Source organism: Ictidomys tridecemlineatus, chromosome 3, assembly GCF_052094955.1.
Source record: "Ictidomys tridecemlineatus isolate mIctTri1 chromosome 3, mIctTri1.hap1, whole genome shotgun sequence".
NCBI lineage: Eukaryota > Metazoa > Chordata > Mammalia > Rodentia > Sciuridae > Ictidomys > Ictidomys tridecemlineatus.
The window spans coordinates 98,467,803-98,489,662 of NC_135479.1; the positions used below are offsets into that span (position 1 = coordinate 98,467,803).

General features: G+C 40.9%; 1 long non-coding RNA gene across 2 annotated transcripts; it reads right to left on the reverse strand.

The window, feature by feature from the left end:
- Positions 1-3,323: 3,323 nt before the first annotated feature.
- Positions 3,324-18,648, reverse strand: LOC144376298 (uncharacterized). 2 transcript variants are annotated; one of them, XR_013436597.1, is made up of 2 exons: positions 18,522-18,646; positions 3,324-6,971 (listed from the first exon to the last, which is right to left on the reverse strand). It is a non-coding gene; the product is annotated as an uncharacterized LOC144376298 (long non-coding RNA). The 2 variants fall into 2 exon arrangements; XR_013436598.1 differs by lacking the exon at positions 3,324-6,971 and adding an exon at positions 14,438-15,912 and having other exon boundaries at positions 18,522-18,648.
- Positions 18,649-21,860: the final 3,212 nt, after the last annotated feature.

The window sequence follows — 21,860 nt, forward strand, 5'->3', positions numbered from 1 at the left end:
CCCCTTTCCAGACTCGGTCTCTACACTGATCTGAAGGCAGGAACATTTAAACAAGATGGGTTTTCATGTTCTCATTCTTTGAAAAAGGATTTTGACCAAGTAAAAATCTTGGTTAAAATGAGAATTTAAGTATTATCTGTTTTGTTTGAATTGTGTCCGTACCAGAAAAAAAAAATCGTTAGTCAATACTTTTTTTTTTACAATTCCCGTACAATATGCTTGGACAGATGACAGGTTGTGCCTGGGAAACACCTTGAATCTCTTGTGTTGGAAATCATGACTGACTCCGTCACTTGGTCTTCAAGAAAGTCTCCCAGTTTCCCTCTTTGCTTTCTGAGTGCCTAGAAGAGAAAAATCACACTCCTTCACATAGCAGGTGCACACACACACTCACACACAAGAAACACACACACACACACACACACACACACACACACACACACCCCTATGGTCTAGACCTAAACAATGTATTTTTCCTGTTACTTCCTTAATCTGACCTGTTCTTTCAATCAAAACACTGGTTGCATCTCAAACTTGGTATGTCTTGATTTTGTTCATGGGAGCTTCTCTCCCTGAGAATCATTTATTCTTTTTAGTTCTTATTACAAACCATCAAAGTCCAGATCAAATAGCACTGCCTCTGGGAATCCCTCCCTTCCTCCCCCTTCTCTCTGCCCTCCTACCCAACAGTCATTCTACCTTTGAGTGCCCATCACTCTTTGCACAACTCTCTTTATCATAGCCTTTATCATATCACATTTCATGATTCTTACCCTCGCTAGACTGCCTTTTCCTAAAGACTATGTAAAACACTTTATTAACATTTAAAGATTTAGTATTTAGAAGGTGTTTATCATCTGTTAGGTATTTGATATGTACTAGTCAAATTAATAAATTAATTAACATAAAAATTTAACCCCACCTTATCCTAATTCAAATTTAAATGCAACTGAGAGTTTTCACAGTCTAGAGTTTAGCAGCTTTCATGATCACCCATCAAGATCAGCAATCTTGGCAATCCAGAAGTTGCTATTAAACACTCATGCTTATATACATTCATACATTCGTATGTGTAGTTTTCTCCAGAAAGTCAAAACGAAGTCAAGCAGATTTATAATAAGTGCTCACTGCAGAGTGCCAAATTTACCCAGTATTTATGGAATCGTTTATAGTCTTCATCGCATTGTATCAATTCTTCATGTAGTTTCATTGTAAATAACCTTGAGTTGGCATGTCCATGGTAACCGTTACAATACACAGAGTGTAAGAAAGCACTATTAATTCTCTCTCTGAATGTCAAAATACTTGTCTGTATTGCTAAATGCCTAAGTTATTAGATTTTTTTTCTCCCTTTGAAAGTCTCTTTAAAAGGAGACTCTGTAATGTGGAAATTATTTCTTAAAAGCTCAAGAAAATTACACAGCAAAGAGCTCACATGTGCTTTGGATGATCTGTACATTGAAATCACAAGTTGCAATGTCATTTTTGTTAAAAAATACTTGTGTCTGATTTTCAATAGCTTTAGTCAAATCCAATTTAATTGAATTATCTTCTAGGAGCCAAAGTTGAAGGTGCCTTGATTAAAAAACAGAACATGGAAGTTCTTTTCATAGCCTTTTATATGACCTTTCAAGCCAGAGTCATGAAGTCCGTAAGAATAAGGACTGTGTGTGTGTGTGTGTGTGTGTGTGTGTGCGCGCACCTGGCAGGTTGATATTCTTCAGATTGATGCATTATTAATGCCTGAAAGAACCCACAATTATAACAAGCTAGTTGGCTAGGCAAGGGCAAAGCTGAACCCTGAACATAGCTTTTCAAGACATTGTTTCTCATGTGCCCAGAGCTGCGCCCTGGAAAAACTCCTTCTCAGTTTGGAGCCTTAATGTCCTCACATAATGATTTGTGCCGATTCTGCCATGCAAAAAAATGCAATGGGGATATTTTAAGTGTCATATAATAAAAGAGATGAGAGTAGTGAGCATAAATACTCAATTAAAGGTATCATTATGTAAAATTGTGGATGTGTAACCGACGTGATTCTGCAATCTGCATTTGGGGTAAAAGTGGGAGTTCATAACCTACTTCAATCTAATGTATGAAATATGATATGTCAAGAGCTTTGTAATGTTGTGAACAACCAATAAAAAAAGATAAAAAATAAATAAATAAAAATAAAAATAAATAAACAATAAATAAAGGTATCTTTTCTTTAAAGCTCTATTTTCTTCCTGCCCATTGCTTATCCAGCCCATTTTTAGATACCAAGGCTAGATTAATCATTCATCTTTCCCCCATCAATCTTCTCATCAAAGGTCTCTGGTGGCTTTCACTGGCTAAAAGATCCACCTCCAACAAAGTGGTGACAATCAATGTCCACCACTCTTCTCAAATGAGACCACAGGTCCTCCTCACCTTCATTTCTGCTCCTCTGTGCCTCTCGGTACCCCTCATTTGACCCCTGTATCCACACTGGGGCTCCTTCTCCCCCGATGGAGTCTTGAAGTATTTCTTTACCGAGAGCTTCCCAAGTCCCTCTTCCCACTCTTGGCCTCCTTACTCCCTGGGTTGCTGTCTGTTGGTGCTTCTATCTTCTATCTCGTGTCTTAATTCCCACCATTGTTCTGCATCCTCTAAGTAGTTTAAGTTCTATGAGGGCCCTACCTTCACAATATTCCTTTTCATAATATAGATTTTTTTTAATATGAAACGTGGATGATGAAAAAATGTAAATAATAATAGCCGCAACTCACCTTGCTTGTGTTTCTGCAACAGCGTTATTTCACCCCTGTGTGCTTCAGAGTTGAAACATGCCATAATTTCCACACTGGAGGTTGTAGCAATATAAACTATATATGCATATGAAAAAAATAAATAGCCCTGGGCTGGGGTTGTGGCTCAGTGGTAGAGTGCTCGCCTAGCATGCATGAGGCACTGGGTTTGATCCTCAGCACCACATAAATGTAAAATAAAGATATTGTGTCCACTGAAAACTTTTTAAAATAAATAAATAAATAAATAAATAGCCCACAGAAATTGTGCCCATGCTCTGAGGCAAAGGTTGAAAAGCTCAACTTGTGCCCCATGTGGCAAGGATATCTTCTGTGTGGAGGCAACATTTCCTCTTTATACACTTTAACAAGATCCTGAAACTTCAATCTGTGCATTTAGAGAACCCTAGGAACAAAGCCAGGCTCCAGCCTGAGACAGCTCCAGGAAAGCCTCAGGAATATTCTCCCAGTGGCACCCCGTGCAGGAGACACCAGAGATTTAATGAGCTGGCAGAGCGCTCTATCTGCACATTAAAGGAAGAGCAGAAAAGGAACTCGGTTATTAAGGTTTTATTGTTCCACTCTTCCCAGACATTTATTGAGTGACCCTATAAGATTTCTGGGCACTCTGTAAGAAAAAGTAACATTATGAAATCTCAGTCCCTTTGAAACAAGAGTTCTGTCACAATTGTTATACGTTTTCAAAGTTGCATAGAGGTTTTTTTTGTGGTTTTTTTTTTTTTTTTTTTGCCTTTTGGCAAAACTTAAAATGGATACTGCCAAATCATGGAACTTTCTTATGTTGAATTATGTGCTAATTACTAGGGCATTTCACAGTTGATGGGATGACACAAGAGAAGGAGCAAACCTCAGACAAGCCATAGGGTGCTCTCCACTTGAGGAGAGGCCGGACATGACCAGAAGACCAGGCTGCCTGATGGACACTGGGTAGACTGGCTGGCTCACCATACTCTAGAGGAGTACTAAGAACAAGGGCGATATTCTTAATTTTTGAAAAGTCCTAAAATAAACAATGGGAACTTATAAAGGCACTCGTTCCTTTTCCAGTAATACAAAGGGAAAATGGACGCATTTCAGAAAGACTCATGTGACCTCATAGAGGAAAGTGAGGAAATTGGTTGCGAAAGGAAGGATGTTCCGAACACAGCTGGATAGTTGGGCATGATGCCTCCTCAGTATTAATAAATGCATGATGCGGAGGCTATTGCTCACCATACTGGTCCCCACAATGAACTTTGGAGTTAGTCTCCATTTTACAGAGAAGGAGACAGAGGTACAGAGAGACCACGACCCTCCCCAGCGAGTCCTCTAGTACTTATCTGAGCCATGGAAACCCATGCAGCCTGCTCTTGTTCCTTGGCTGACATTTATGACTTCTCATCGAGGGTAAATGCAGAAGGTCCTGGACAGACCACAGGTCTGTGCCTGGAGGAGAACCACAGCCCCGTGTTCTCTTTTAAGAAGGGGAAAATTTGGGTAGAACTTTATTTGAAAATTGTTCATAAAGCCAGCTTTTCTCTACCCTCCCCTAATTTTCTACACCAGAAGATGCACTTAATTTTACGGATAGAGAAACAAAGTTTTTATTTACTCCCTTATCCCAACTACTGAGAGTGTTGAATAAAAATTTGTGATCTCTCTTCTACTTGAGCTAACATATGGGTCACACAACTTCAACAGATTTATTTCAAGTTCTTAAAATGGGGGATGATAGTAGCCTTTTATGTACAGAGAAATTAAAACTCTTAAAGCAACAAAATAAGCACAAATATCCAAGTGGTGTATTCTGCTTTTTATGTTTGGTGTCAATCCCCTTAAAGTTGTGCTCTTAAAGTAAGTGATGCTTAAGTATTAGGCACTGAAAATATAAGGCATTTCACACACAAACACACACACACACACACAGAAACACATAATTGCATGAAAATTAAAGTTTAACTCCACACAAAAATACTCTCTGCTAAAATACTATCACATGTTTTGGTGAGAGGAAGGTATTAGAAATCATCCTCTTTACTGCTAATTCAGTACACCACCTGTGAAGCATTGTCACCAAGAAGCATCCATGGGGTGTCATTACTATCTGAAATGGTGTTTGATGGGCAATAATGGGGTGATAAATGGATGATGCATATTTTTTTTAGGACATGGACATCTAATGTGTCAGGAAGTGTGGTGGACACATGGATCTGCCCATGAGCCCCTGTGAAGATCAGACATCACAGAGAAAATGCAGGCTTGGGCGAGTCTGGATTCTGTGAGTTGGATGGGGCCTTTTTCTTGCTTTCTGTTGCTTCTCCACAAACTCTTTTTAGAAATTATTAAAAAAAGTTTTCATTTTCTACATCACATCAGCTTCATTTCTGCTTTCTTATAAGGATGGTCAACTTGAGGAAGAGGTGGCTCCAAGTCTGTACCAAGAGCTCCATCAACTGAGGCCTTCATAGCGTTAGAAGGGTAAGCAGGTGAAGACAGAAACTACTCCAGACACAAACCCAGTGTAAAGCCCTATACTATCTCAAGATGAGCTCTAAGGAATAGAATGTTACGATAGCTGATATGTATTTAGCCTCACACATGCATTAACACCTTCCACAATCTCTGTTCATTTCCATCGTACTCCATAAAAATAACCATCTGTATCCATAATAGTTACAGAGGCGTTATGAGAGAGGATGGGAGGAAAGAAACTGAAAATTCAACCTTTTCCTAAGGTCCAATGCTGTTTTTCCCTCTAATCTCCCTACACCACTGTGTTCCCTTAATAGGAATTGACCTGATCCCACCACAGTGCAACCTGAGCCCTGGAAGGGATACCAGGAGAGAGGCCACCCCTCTGCACTTGACCCACATCTATGGTTCCAAGATTGCATTCAAGGTTTAGAGATCATGCAGAATAAATACAGATAGGTCAAAGATTCCAGTTCCGGCTATTTCAAGAGCTCAGCCATGAAGAAGCTACAGAGAACACAACACAATGGATGCCGTCTCCTCCCGCAAGGTGTCCATGGTGTGAGGAGAAGACTGTAAACTGAAGCCCCAAGGTCCGTCCACTCTGTGCTCTGCAACAGCCATTGATAAAAAGATGCCGGGAAGGGGCAGCACTCTCCAGGGAAACTGGAGAAGAACGGAGCCCACCCAGGCACTGACCCTGATCCTAGAGTCATCCTTTCTCTCTTGTGCTCTGGTCCTCTTCCAAACCATCCGACATGGTGACCTCTCAGAGAGGATGTTTTTGAAGTCACCTCTAAGCCATTCCGCAGAACCCAGAATAGCCATATTTTATGTTTTCCTTCCATAATGCCAACTTATAACATCATGGTTTTATTATGCTTTCCCCTGAGGAACCATGATTTTTGCTGGTCCACTCTGATTATGGAGTAATTGTGTTTGCTGCTTCCATTCCCTACAATTGGTGTTGGCTTCGTAACACAATGCAGTGCTGTGATCATCCTGAGTCTACATCCATTAAAATCAAAAACGTTCCCTGTGTCTGGATGAGTGTATTCCAAAAGCATAAACAATCTATCCAGATTTGCCAAGGGCTGATTTTGCTTCCTGCATGGTTGGAATTATTTATTTTTAAGATTCTTTAGGAGCAGGCAATTTCCTCCATTTTAATAGAGACCATTTATTCTCCCTCGTGAGTCGCCATTTTATAAATAACCTTCCTTGATGCTTAAAAATGGTTCCTGTCTTCTTCTCTCTGAGTATTTTGTGCAATTTATATATCTAAATGCCTGAAAAATGGGACAGAGCCTTCTCCCGGGCCAGTCTGGTGGAGAGCGGGTGCTGCGTGTGCGCTCTGCGTTCTGGAAGTGACTGAATGTCGGGCATGAGATACTGTCCATTATTATAATTGTCTTTCGATCATAAAATGAGGACTTCATGTGAATTAAAGCAAAAAAAAAAAAATCTTCCCCGGTAAGGCAAATTATAGTCTCGAAGGACTGTAATTTTGGAACTCCAGGCTGAATCCACGAAGTAGGTGCAGATGTGGTTTCTGACAACCTCGAGGTGCTTTTCAAGCAGACGTCCCTCTCTGGGGAACCACCATGTGGTGTCCTCTGCATCAGGTCCCCTCAGTCAACCAGCCGCAGACAAGTAGGGAGGAGGGATGGGGAAGCCCAGGGCACTTCTGAGTCATGCAGCTGCGGAGGGAAGGAGCCTAAGGCATTCTTACTGCAAGGAAATGAGTAAAAATAACAATAAAACATGTGTAGCACCATTTTGTTTAAGATAAAATACAAGATGAATAAAACTACTCTTGAACCGTCTATGGCATCTGAAGTGAAACTCCCGCTCTACAAAGGCCATTTGTAAAAATGCTCCATTTTATGAAACTATCAAGTGTTTTCTCATACAAAAAAAAAATTAATAATAATTTGCACTCCCAAATCACCTGTGCTGTCCTGTGGGAGAGAGAAAGATCAGGACAGCATTGATGGTGACGCAGGACGAAGAAGGACACACGATTTATGAAAGGACAAGTTTTAACCTTCTGGTCTAAAACACAAGTTACCATGTGTGTGAATTCAAATGAGAATGGCTGCTAGCATTTTTAATGAATTCATTATTAGAGAAATTGAAGAATTGATGCAAACCAACTGGGAAGTCCACCTCTGTGCTGGATGATGTTTGTGCATTAAAATCAGGAAGCAGGTCACTACAGGAAGATTACTCTAGCTCTTCGAAAACAGTTGTGTCAGGTGTTACAACTGCATATTCTAACATTGTGAGAAGCTGCATTTAAAGGACCACATCCTCCCACCTCCAATTATACCAGTGCTGAGAAAACTTTTGCCTTTTTTTGAGAAAAGTATGACAATTTCTGTCACTTCTCGTTAAAACAAGAGGAGGTTCACTGGAACAACTTGAACAGGACATGGTTATCACGTATTCACTGATGTGCCAAGTGTGAGGATGTTTGTTTTATTTTTTTCCTAACAGGTACTTGGTTTCTATTTACAGTCCCTAACTCTCCCTGGTGGTAAAAAACAGTTTAATGTGGTCACTTCTAAGTGAACTGTTTAAGGTTGGTATTTTCTGCTCATTTGAGTCTGAAACTGCCCCATAGAGGATTGTCTTCCAGGTGGAATCTTAGCTGGGCTCCATGGTGGAAAATTAACAGAAGGGCTGCTGGCCCACAGCCCTGAGCCTCCCCTGGCTGCCCTCCACCAGGAGGCAGCACCCACAGCCAGCTGCTGGACCCCGGTGTTCGCAACCCCTTCAATCACTGCAGGGCACCCTTTTCACCTTCCGGAAGTCCGTGTCCCATCTCAGCCTCACAGAGTATGTGCTATTTAAGCAGCCATGGGGATCGGGGACTCTCTAGGGCTGCACTCAGGCCCACCCCTGGGTCCCACGAGCAATGTCTACTCTACCACCCACTGAGAAAAGGAAAATCTCTTGAGATGTGTGAGCTTTAAAGGCAAAGTGGAAGCAAGACACTTGGCCCTATAACTGTTCCCTTCTTCAGCCCAAGGAAGAAGGTGGCACGGCCCTGTCCTCCGCCCCAACATTCACCCAGGCCAGTGTCAGCCTCTTCCCCTACAATTTTCTTCTCTTCCCAACTCAGAGGACTTTCACAAATGTGAGGGACAAAACAAAATAACCCCCCCAGCAAAGTAAAACATTAGTCCTGGCAGATCCTATTTGCCTTCCAAACTTTAAATTTTTTTCTGGGCTACTCATTTTTTGCTTTTGTAAGTTTCTTCCATCACCACTAACGTGACTGCCTGGGGTGAAGGCTCCCTTCAAGGCTCAGCCTGCAGACCCTCCTGAACGGGTCTCACTTGATGCACAAACCTGAGGACATTAGCCTGGAATGGCCCCAGCTCCACCTCCCACCAGCTGATCAAGGCTTGTGTGGCAGGTGTGGTTGCAAAGGCTGGAGCTGAGGCAGGGGGAGGAGCTGCTGACTGGACACCAGGTCCTGGAGGGGCCTAGATGCACTGCGTTTTGTGTTTGAAGAGGTTGGGGCAGAGAGTGTCACCTGGTGGTGAGGCAGGTGGGAAATAGGACGGACCGGAGTCTATGTTTTTGCCTTCAGCTCAATGACCCTGTTCATTTTCATTAGAAAGTCCTTCTTGGGATGGATGGACAAATAGATAAGTGAACCAACAGACAAACACACTCAATGGAAAAATGGAAGGTCAGAACGAGTGCTGCTGACTTTATGGGATCGCAGTTGAACTTAAAAACTGAAACAGAAATGTATGTGTGTCTACCCAGCGCAGCCATCTCTCATACAGCATGCATTCACCATCTCCCCAAGAAAGGGAAAACCCAAGATGTCAGCGGCCACTGTTTCCACCTGGAAGCAATGCTCACCTCTCTTCAGATCAAATCACCCCTCCACACACACCCACATTGACATCTGCAGCTTAAAGATGAACAGACTCAGAACCAGCGCTGTATCTTACGTGCAGGAGTGAGGAGACGGAGCTGGTAAGCTTAGCTAACATCTTCCTAATAAACCCCGTCCTCACCCAGCAAAGGAAACGTGCAGACAGCTGCTTCAGCCCTTGTTTTTGCGGTGACTACGAGGCTGCCGTTGGTAATTATAATTTGCCTTATGATGTTTGTTTCTTGTTCTTTGTCTCTTCCAGCCCTACAGACCACACAGGCTTTGGTGATCCAGAACTTCTTTCCTACAGGAACTCAGCTATAGGAACTCAGCTCTTCTCTCACCTTCACCTCCGAGTACAGACACATTCTGGCATCCCCCAGAAACCCATTTCTTTCTGGGACGGGATCTGCTTGTTGCAACCGTGAGGCACAAGCCTCTGTCCCCTGGATGATCTAGATCCCTTGGCCACCCAGGACAGGAACAGCACCTTGCTTTGGCCACCGAGAGCACATGCTGTGTCACTTGGACAAGGCTGCCATCAGCACAGGTGTCCTGGGCCAGGACCTCCACAGCTGGGTCTCCAGTCGCCCTCTCCCCATCACACCTGCTGCTGTGTGAGGAGGAGATGGCAGGATGGCGAGCCTGCTGTCGAATAAGACATTTAAAATGTCATGCGCTTGCAGGGAGGGTGCGGGCCTGAGGCACCCTGTAATCTCAGTGACTCAGGAGTCTGAGGCAGGACGATCACAAGTTCACAATCCTGGGAAACTTGGTGAGACCCTGTCTCTAAATAAAAAAAAAAAAATTTAAAAGGCCTGAGGAGATAGCTTTGTGGAAGAGAACTTCTGGGCTCAACACCTAGTACTGCAGGAAAAAAAAAATTTTAAAAGGTCTGTGGGTTATTCTAAATCTTCTATAGAACTAAGAATAGCTAAAACAATTTTGAAAAAAAGAAGAAAGAGGAAGAACTCACTCTACTCAAAAGTAAGGTCAACAATTATAGGCCCTGTTAGGGTCTGTAAACAAGTCAGGATGGCACCTGGCATTTTGCCAGAGGGAGTGGTTTGTGAAGTAAAGCCAGCGAGCCATTAAGTGTGGAGATTCCTTATTGGTTGACTGCTGTAACTAGTTTATGTTAATTAAGATAAGCCGTGTGGAATGTATATATACCCCTCCTGTCCTACAATAAACGGCTCCCACTCCTGCTGTATCAATCTACACAAGTTCCTTGTCACCCCCCTCCAGCCAGGTGGGCTTCGGCAAGGCCCAGCAATCCAAATTGTCTGAGATCTGGCAAGAATGGGAAGGTGGCTCACTACAAAGGTGGCTTTTTGATAAATGGTACAGGAGAACCTGGTCATCGCAGGCCCACCTAAACCTTACCCCTGATGTAAATGTTAACCTGAGTGGAGCATGGGGGCTGGACTGTGGATCTAGAATTTCCCCTTTAGGTTTCCAAGGTGTGGATGGTGGTCTGGAGGTAGGCAGGGAGGTGGTGGCCACTTTAGGGGGTGGGCCCAGTTGGAGGAAGCAGGTCAGTGGGGACATGTCCTTGAAGTGTACACTGGGACCCCTGCCCCCTCCTCTTTTTCACTGTCTCCTTCCAGGTCACCATGAGTTGGAGCACCTTTCCATCATTATGCTCTGCCTCACCACAGGTCCAGAAATTACACACAAAAGTGTGCTGGACTGAAACCTCTGAAACCATGAGCAAGAATAAATCTTTCCTCCTCTAGGTTGACTTCCTCAGGTGTTCTGTCACAGCAATGGAAAGCTGACTAACACAAGAGGCTTAACTGTAAATATAAAATTTTTAGAAGGAAATAGGGAGAAAAATCTCAGGAGTCTAGGCTTAGTCAATTTTTAGACTTGACACCCAAAAGATTTATATCTAGAAAATATGAAAAAATCTTAAAACTCATGGATTAAAAGGAGAAGAAGAACCAAACCAATTAAAAAAAATGCCCCAAAGACAAAAGCAGACATTTCTCTGAAGAGGATTTGCAGATGGTGAGTAGGCCCATGAAGAAGGCTGAACACCACAGAGCAATTAGGGAAGTGCAATTTTAACCACCCTGAAATGTTGCTACACACCTATCACAGTGGCTCAAGTAATCCAATAACACAGCTGCTCTGAAGAATGCAGAGAAAACTGGACCCTACAGACATTCCTGGTGGAACAGAGAATGGGACGGCCACTTGGAAAACTGTTTGGCATTTTCCTATAAGACTGAAATTGCAATTCCCCTATGGTTCAGAGCTTCTCTCTCAGGCCCTTGTCCAGATCTTTCCAATGGGTGGAAGGTCAAGCAAATCGCTGTGTATCCAGACCCTGGAATATTACTCAGCTATAAAGAGATGAACCACAGACCCAGGCAACAACTTGGACTAGTTGCCAAGGAATTACGCTGAGTCAAAGGAATCAGTCTGAAAGGTCACATGATTCCACTTAGATGACACTCAGTTTAAAGTAAAATAAAATAATAGACATGAGGAACTGTTTAATAGTGGCCCGGGTTCAGGGACATGGGTACAGAAGACAGGGGGCTATGGCTATGGAAGGGCAGCTGGGGAGACCCTGTGGGGAAGAAGTGCTTGGTGCCTTGACCACACCATGTTAAAACACCAGTGGAGACAGTGCCCAGGGCAAGAGGATAACCAGCAGAAAGGCCAATTCATATCTGGGTAAATATCCATTCCAGCGCCAAACCACTTTTCTCTCTTTGACAGAGGCTACATACAGTGCGATCAACCTGTCCAGCTGGCTGGGCGCCCCTCCCGGGAAATGGCGCACAGTGTGGGCTCAATACTGGACTTGCTGTTGGCAGGTGAGGCGCTCTGCAGTTAACCAGATTAACCTTGGTGAAGGCCACTCCTCTCCCTGAGGCCATGTGTCACCCCCAGCCCTCCAGGCAAATCCTTGAGTTCATTTATTAATGAGTCCACTGAGCAAGCATTAGACTTCTGAGCAAGCTCTTGTCCCCTGATTCCTGAGGATCTCCTCTGTTGTGGGCCCTCTGCCAGCCTGCTTTCTTTCCATTAGCATTTAACATAATTTTACACCTTCTGTGTGTCATTTATTTTCTTTGAGTCACTTTCAGATCATGCAGTTAAGAATCTCTGTATGTTTGTCTTGGGCTTATCTAATCTGACATTCTTAACTTTAAAAAGAGGACTTATTCATATTTTAGTAAATTACCACAATGAAATTAATAAGTCAATATAATGACCAAAAATTACCTGCTAACATGGTTTGCATACCAATGTCCAACAACAAAATCTTTGTAGGATCCTGCAAATTATGACTAAAAATTTCCAATCTAGTAGCGATAGCACCTCTAAATAGAAAGCTATTGAGAAAAACTCTACTTAATAGACTAGTTGTGTTGTTTTAATCACAAAAGTTATAATAATATTGATTTGATATATTGCATATATTAAAAAAGGACTATATAAATGTGGCTTTATAGTTGAGTAGTCCTCCAGTTTCCTAACATCGCAACACAGTCATTTCTTCATCGAACAATAGGCAAAATCACACAAAGTGGTATCACCAAGCTCTGTGACGGAGAAGTGAGGGAAAGTCTGTGCCCGAGGCTCCGACATGAGATCCAGGCTGAACCACCCAGGAAATGCTTAGCTTGGAACCGGGAACCTGAAGAGGGTTCAGAAGAAGCAGAGGAGGACAGAGCAGCAGCCCGAGTGCAAATTGGGACCCTGCAAATGGAGACATCAAGTTTCTGAGGAGAGAAGCAACCAGCCACGAAGGTGGAGGCAGAGAGGGAGCATCTGTTAAGAGAGAAAGCCTGTGTCCTGGAGGCTGCCCAGAGAGGTTCCCAGGAGGAACCACATCAGGCCCTGCAGTGAGGCCTGAGAAGAACCAGGGGACCAGCCATGGGGACGTGGTTGATGACCCAGAGGAGGCTGTTTCCTCTCCACTAACAACTTCCCAAAGGAGACATGCCCAGCAGCTGATGGCCCAGCCCAGGGAGGCCAGTCACTGAGTTCCAGACCACGACACGTAAGGCATCAGGATGCTCTGGATGGGGCATTCGCTCCACCTGGCCCTGTGTTAGGCCTTCAGGACCAACTGACCTGGTGGACACACGGGTGACTGCCCATCCGTCCACAGAGGACCATGGATGCCTGTGATGAAGCTGAGGTCAGTGGGTGATTGGCCTGAGATATCCAGCCAGTGAGGAGGAAAACCAGCACTGAAGGCCTTTTTCCCCCGTCTCAAAGTGAGTATCACGTCCAGTGCCACAACTAATACACCGACAGAGACAGGCACCTAGTCACATGCGCATCTTCATAACAACAGCCCAAGGAAACGTGGGGTGGAAAAGGAAGAAACGTAGAGGAGAAACTTAATGGCCAAGGAGCCCAGACGAAGAGGAAATTTGCGCCTAGATCAGATGGTGTTGGCTGCTGTTGGTAACAATGTAAGCTCTTCAAGGAAACACAGCTAGGTTTAAGGCCACCTTGGGTGGTGTCCCTCACAACTCCACCAGGAGAGCTATTCCAAGGAATTCAAGGAAGACAGCTCATCCCCAGGTCATGAAGGATGCCAGCTGTCTCAGCCAACACCCCTAGAAGCCAGAGTCCAGCAATGAGCCAACAGGCACTCCGCCCCTACCACCCTACCCATGCAGGGGTGGGCTGGGGTCCATTGTAGGTTAATATCTCTCCACATCCATAACATTATCTATTTTCTCCAAATATTTATTTAGAATATTATAATTTTATTTTATTCTATGTATCTTTAATTTTCTATATTTTTTTCTGAGTATGTAAAATGCTCTTTGAGGGATTCTCTCATTAGAGTTCTCCAGTCATTGCGGAGGATCTTACAGGTGCATTACTATTAGTCAAATTCTCATTCTAATCTTCCTACCAATTCATGGAATTTTCCTTTTTTTTTTTTTAGCACTGTGTGTGTGTGTGTGTGTGTGTGTGGCAGTTACTCACTGCAGAAATTTCACTATTTAGTAACAAACATGACCTCATCATGAACATGTCAGACTAATAAAATTTCTGTTCGGAGTATCTTCTTCCAGCAGCGATTCCTACACAGTGTTCACATGCATATGGATGAAACGGATATGACTTCCTGCTCTTTCTTTTCATCATTCCTGTAAGCCTGATTTTAGTTCATTATTTATAAGAGTTGCTTCCAGTAAGCAATCCCTTAGTGCTCTCATTCACATAACACCAAGACAATATGAAATGGAAATGCAAACTACAATACCATGTTCAGCCACATCAATACTTAATTGAAAATAAACATCATAGAGAAGAATGTTCACTCTTGGTTTTTATTCAAAACATTTCAAGAATACAAAAACCCAAAGGAAGTAGGTGAAGATTACAATTATAAATATGATGCTAGAAAACAAGGGAACTAAGATTTAATTGCTCCATATATGCTGAGAACTTTGAAGGTAATTTACTCATTTATTCAGCAGACACCTATTTGGCTTCTATTGTGAACCAGGAGCATTTTGAGGTGCTGGGCATGTGTCATTCATGTGACAAATGGGTAAATTCAAAGAAAAAGAAGGGGAAAACCCACACTCCAGTGGAGGTTTAATTCTCAAAACATCCTGTATCTTCAGTGTTATTTTCTCTGCTTTCTAAATGAGGAAATTTAGAGAATTTAATCAGCTGGTTTGACTTTGCATGTCTAATGAGAGAGCAAACTGAGTCATGAAGCAACAGACTTCCAGAATCCACTCTTTTTCTACAATATGCTCCTCACTATTACCAACTGCCTAAAAAGAACAGAAAATATCTGCTTTTTCACTCTGGAAAACAACCATAAATTTAACACAATACCAATAAAGATAACATTAGAGTTTTTTTTTTTTCCAGGAGTAAGACAAACTGATTATATAGCTGGAAAACTCTCAAACAACGGGTGTTGATGCGAGCTCGCCTGCCAGCCACACTGGCTCCAAACACAACCCTTCACGGTTCTGCAGTTAAAACCAGGCAGTGTTTGTGATTCAATACATAAATGAGGAAGGATACAAAATTCAAAAACAGACTTACCTCATTGCATATGGACCTACTCTATGGAATTCATTAACAGCTTATAAAATTCATATAACATAAAAGTCATCCAGTTAAGGTGCACAACTGAATGATTCATGGCATATTTGCAGAGTTGTGTAGCCATCAGTAGATCATGATTTTAGAATGTCTTCGTCTTCTCCAGAGGAAACTGTAGCTTTATCAGTCACTTATCATTATCCTCAGCTGTAGACAACTACGAATCCACCCTTCCGTCTCCATAGAGTCACCTCTTGTATACACATACAGCTCCTATCAAATGAAATCACCCAATATACCTTCTTTGGCAAAATGACTTCTTTCACTTAGAATGATGTCATCAAGCTTCTTCCATGCTGTGGCATTTATCAGTACAGTTACTCCTGGTAACGTAGAATGATCTTATATTTTATGGGCATATGCTAGATTGATTGATCTATTCATGACTTGCTCGTCATTTGGATCATTTCCATTTTTAGGGTATGTTGAAGAGAGGTATGAAAGTTCATGTCCAAGGTTCTCTCATTCTGTCTATCTACATTTCTCCTGGACGTATGCTTACGAGTGGAATTCTGGTGCATGGATAGCTCTGTATTCAGTATCTTGAGGAATTGCCAAACTGTTTTCAAAAGTGGCTGCACCATTCTCATGAGTGGATTAAGGTTCCAGGTTTCCACATCCTCTCCAACATGTGTCATTGACTTTTTTTGTGACGACATCCTGGTGAATGTGAAGTGGTTAAATCATGAGGGTTGACATTTTCATTTTCCTAATAATAAACAATGCTCAATAAATTTCCATCTACTTATTCAGCATTTATAATTTCTTCTTTGGACAATGTCTTCTCGGATACTTTACCCAATTTCTGGATGGATTCTTTATCTTTCTGTCACTGTTGATTTTTATTGTTATTGGTGGCAGTGTTGGGGGTGGAACCCAGGGCCTTGCACATGCTAGGCAAGTGTTCTACCACTGAGCTACACACCCCAACCAAGTTTTAAATATGATCTGAAAAAATGTCCTTAACAGGTAGGTACATAGTTTATCCAAATATTTTAGCCCATTGTTCAGGGATAAAATTTTCTTGATGGTATCATTTACAGCAAAAACATTTTAATTTTTAGAGTACCTTTTATTTTTAATTGACCATAATAATTGTATATCTTTGAGATTTTGCAGTGTGATATTTCAATACAACTATATAAAGAGTGATCAGATCAGGGGATTGGAATACCCATCACCATTTGTCCAACACTTATTTTTTTTGTGTTGGAGACATTTAAAGTCCCCTCTACTAACTAGATTGAAATACGCAGTTGCTCTGGTGTGGTATTTTTGTCCATCTAGTCTCATGGGCAACCATCCCTTCTCCATCCTGTCTTCTTCCCCGCCTTTCCCAGACTCTGGTGTTAATTTTGATGAGGTGCAGTTTGTATCTTCCTTTGCTTCCTGCATCATGCTTGGTACTTTATCTAAGAAACCATTGCTAAGCTAAGGTAAGATCAGTCCTCTATTTTCTTCTAAGATTATTATAGTATTACGTTCTATGTCTTGTTCTCTAATACCAATTATTACTAAAAGGAAATAGAGTACCTTGGGAAAGTGGCTGATTCCAGGTCTCCGGCAGGAAATGCACAGGACATCCTTGAATAGCTTGTCATGTAGGTAACCAGGAGCTCTAAAAACTCCCAGGTCATGCTCAAAGTATTCTAGAGCAAACCCGAAGAAATCTCCACTAGCCAAAACTGGACAACCTGACACCCATGTGAATAGTCTTTGAATCCCAATAACAACAAAAACAATTCATTGATGGCTTCTAGAGCCTGGGAGGGAACGGAAAAGCAGAGAAAAGAAGGAAAAACAAAAGCCTTTTCCTGTCTTTCTAATATCTTGTTTCTTAAGATAGTTAAGTGTTTCCCAACTCTGATTAGCTTCTCTTTATAGAAATCCTAGTTAGCGAAAATCGGTTTTGTTGCCATCAAGCCAGTGAATGAATGGATTTATTCAGTCAATACCCAAGGCTGTTGGATTTATTAGAAAAGACACCCAGTTGGTGCCTGTCTCCTGATGGAAGGACACATCTTTCTTCCTTGAGTTGGTCTTGTAAAGGAGAACAATGGAATCCTACTGAGCCTGGAGATCTAATCACAGTGTTTTTGGAAACCTCCAGAAGAGGTAAGCATACTAAATGACATCACAGGGGATAGTCAACAAAAACCAAACATTGCCAGTACCTTGGACAAATCATTTCCTCCCTTTAACAAATGCATCACAGGGGGAAACTGATGAGGAAAGGATGCCCTAGGGATTGTGTGAGAATTAAGAGACACATGTCAATCACAACTGTGGATCTTAGAGATTCTGTTTCTGACAAATGGTAAAAAATAAATGTGACAACCAAGAACATTTTGAGCAATGATGAAGTATTGTATAACACCATGTGACGATGTTTCATTATTTTACCTATCATAACTATAACACTCTCATCTTTAGAGATGCATACAAAAACATTTACACGTAAAATTATAAAATGTTAGGCATACACTTCAAAACAATTCAAGGAAACATACTGTATAAGGATAAAGATGCAACAAAACTGGTTATGAGCTAGGAGAAGGGTTGAAACTGCCATATTTGCAAGTTCATTTTATTATTTTGAAGTTTTCCACAATAAAGAGTTTAAAAAAAGCAATAAATGTTTACTAAGTAGCCACTCTATACCATGACTGTGATAAGCACTGTGGAACAACTATATATCTTGTGATTTCTGACTTCCTGCAAGAAAGTTTTGTTCTAATTCAGATAACAAGATGAAAAAATCATAAAACAACAGCAAACAATGGGTCATATATGAAATATTTAGTACAGTTTAAACATGTAGAGAACACTCTAATTCTGAGCCTGGAGAAGTTAAGGGAAACTATGCAGAAGATAAAGGATTCACACTGTCATTTTAGAGGATGAGACAAAATTGAACAGATAAAGAGTAGAAAAGAAATTGAACAATTTTCTCATTCTAGACAAGTTAATTTATAAAATACTTGTATTTTTGTGGGATATACTTCCCAATGTTTCATTCCTGGGCTGTCAAAGATAAATTAAGGTGATTTGAATACCTAGGAGTTCTTCTTTGAACTATTTCTGAATATTAAATCATGGAAATTTCGTTGTTGAGTATGCATAGTCATTCTATTTTTAAAGGTCACTAGTGAAAATAAATTGGAAACACATATTTCAAAATAAAACAAAAGACAAAAGCCTTCCCTGCCACTTTCCAAAGGCAATCATTACACAAGCCATTCAGGAGTTGAATGTATTTTTATACACACCTAAATACCTGTCATTTTGATGTTCCTTGTGAAGAAATAAATCCATTAACAGGAAACTGCTGTACACATAAAGCACTTCTGTTGCATCCTGAAGTGCCTGACTGTTTTGCAGAAAAGCTTTTGGTGACTATTTAAACTGAGAAACGAATTAGCCAGTTTGTTCTCGGAGCATAGCATCTACTTGAAAGATGACTCACAGCCATGTTATGAAATTTCAATATTTATCAGACATTACTCAACAATAATCCAAGCGGACCTTCACTTCAAGGAAATTGATTGTTAAGATTTGTTGCTGACAATAAAATCTGTCCTTTCAAGTGAAAATTGGAATTTTAGAAAGCACATCCTCCTGTGACTTCCCAGGTCAGTATTGATATTTTTTTTTTTTTAGAGAGAGAGAGAGAGAGAGAGAGAGAGAGAGAGAGAGAGAGAATTTTTCATATTTATTTATTTTTTTTTTAGTTCTCGGCGGACACAACATCTTTGTTTGTATGTGGTGCTGAGGATCGAACCTGGGCCGCACGCATGCGAGGCGAGCGCGCTGCCGCTTGAGCCACATCCCCAGCCCCCAGTAGTGATATTTAAAATATGATATTTTGATATTACAGAAGAATATCTATATATTTCAGAGAACAAATATTTTACAGACAACCGATTCAAGACATTACAAAATCGGAACCTATAAAAGACCCGTTCAAAGTACAAAATAGATCAATAGATTTTGAAGATAACAGAATAAGAAAAAATGATTAATATGGCCTTAGTTTCCACATTACAAGTAACTTCTAAGATATTTAAAACATGTTAAGTTTTGGTACAGTATCAAAGAACACAGTGATCTAAAGAGGCTACTAAATGATTTCCCCATTCCAACTACACATCTCTGTGAGGCTAAATTTTTGTACAATTCAATCAAAATAATACAGCTCATCAGGTTGAGTGTAGAAAAAGACAAAAATCTGGATGTTTTATGTTAAGGCAGATATTCAAGAGATTTGGAAAAATGGAAAACAATTTCACTCTTCTCTATAAGTGTTGTTTGAAAATATAGTCTTTTTATAAAACTAAGCTATTTGTCTTAGCATGCAATAGGTTCTTTTAAAAACCAATTAGTAAACAAATATTTTATGTTTTGATCATTACAATTTGTAATGTGATAAATAGTGAGAGTCGTATCACATTAACAAGGCTTCTGGAGAGCCCTAATAATTTTTAAGGATGCAAAGGTGTCTTCAACAAGAAGTTTGAGAACCATTGACCGAGAACAATTGTGGTTGGTTTGTAAATGTGCTTGTGATTTATTGGACCAATGAGTCAAGAGGAAATTTCCTGCTTTCAAATTCCTGGGAGATATTTTCTCTCTCTTTAAAAGACATACAAGAACATGAATTCCTCTTCTGACTTTTAATTTTGTTATGTGAAGGACAACAACAGGACAAGCCTGAAAACAAGCACCATTGGGTCAACATGGGCAAAGCAGGAGGGATGTAGGAAGCCAGTCCTCATGACCTGGTTAAGAACCAAGCCCACGTGGCCTCCTGACCTCTGTTCTGTGAGAGAGCAAACCCACCTATCTCCATGACATTTTGAGACAGGTCTTTTTGACACTTGCAAAAAAAAAAAAAAAAATCACTCTAAGTGGCATAGAACATTTAGTTATTTATCTTACTGTATTAGGTAGGGTTCTCTAGAGGAACAGAATCAACAGGAAGTATAATTATAAAAGGGGGATTTATTAGATTGGCTTACATGACCAGAAGCTGGATCGCCCACAATGGCCCTCTGCAGGCTGGACAGCTGAAGATCAGTAGCTGTGCAATCCAAGAGGCTGAAGCCTCAGAACAACAGGGATCAATGGTTCTGCCCTAGTCTGAGACCTAAGCCTTCTGGAGAATCACAGGCAGAGTCTGCTTTGGAAGAGTGAAGAAGCTAGAGTCCAACATCCTCAGACAATCCCAGCAGCAATCAAGAACTCCCTCAAGAAGAATCCAGCTTGCATCTGCTGCTGCTTCCTTATTCTTCCAACTTTTATTGCATCCAAGCCACCATCCTACTGGACGGTGCTGCCTACGCTTAGGGAGGGTCTCCATTTCAGTTGGCTGTCCCACATGCCAATCATTCCTAGACATACCCTCACTGACACACCCAGAAGCTTCTTAATCCTTGGCTTCTTTTAGTCCAATCAAGTTGAGGATTCAAATGAACCATTTCACTTTCTTTAGTGTTTCTATTGTAACTATTTGTTAATAGTCATATGTTTGGAATACGTTGAATATCTATCTTAATAACAACAACAATTTTGATTTAATGGTGAATAAAATGCTTTACTTAGTTGGTATTGTGTCTCATATAGCAATGTATATATATATTAAGCATTCCAATAATTAATAAATCTTTTTGAGTTCATACTCATTAATTCCTTCTAGTTCCAATTCAGTTCCCACGCAGGTCAGCTTACATAGAAATATTGCACAGAATAACACAAATGGGTGTCATGTTTTATATGATTTTGTCACATCAGCCTCAGCAACTTAGTGGCTCTCAGCAACTCAAAAATAAAAAATAAAAAGGGCCAAGGATGTGACTCAGTGGGTAAGCACCCCTGGGTTTAATCCCCAGTAGCAAAAAAGAAAAAAAAAACCTTTATATGTGAAATGTATTCCTGCTATATATTTTTTTGGCATTGCGACATTAGACAAAATACTTAATCTCAAATACAATTTTATGGTGATATAGTTTTGAGATTTCTTATGTAACATGTTTCAAAATTTGACTTTAATAATACCTAAGTAGGGGATGCCCTCCAAGATAAGCATGTTATATAAACCGGTGTTAATGGTGACAGGGCTTTATCTGCAGGTCCATGATAATCAGACTTTAGACCAATCCACAAAACTACAACTTTCTTATATTTGATAAAGGGGCTAAAAGCATGCAATGGAGGAAGGATAGCATCTTCAACAAATGGTGCTGGGAAAAATGGAAATCCATATGCAACAAAAATGAAACTGAATCCCTTTCTCTCTCCATGCACAAAAGTTAACTCAAAATGGATCAAGGAGCTTGATATCAAATCAGAGACTATGCGTCTGATAGAAGAAAAAGTTGGCTACGATCTACATATTGTGGGGTTGGGCTCCAAATTCCTTAATAGGACACCCATAGCACAAGAGTTAATAACTAGAATCAACAAATGGGACTTACTCAAACTAAAAAGTTTTTTCTCAGCAAGAGAAACAATAAGAGAGGTAAATAGGGAGCCTACATCCTGGGAACAAATTTTTACTCCTAACACTTCAGATAGAGCCCTAATATCCAGAGTATACAAAGAACTCAAAA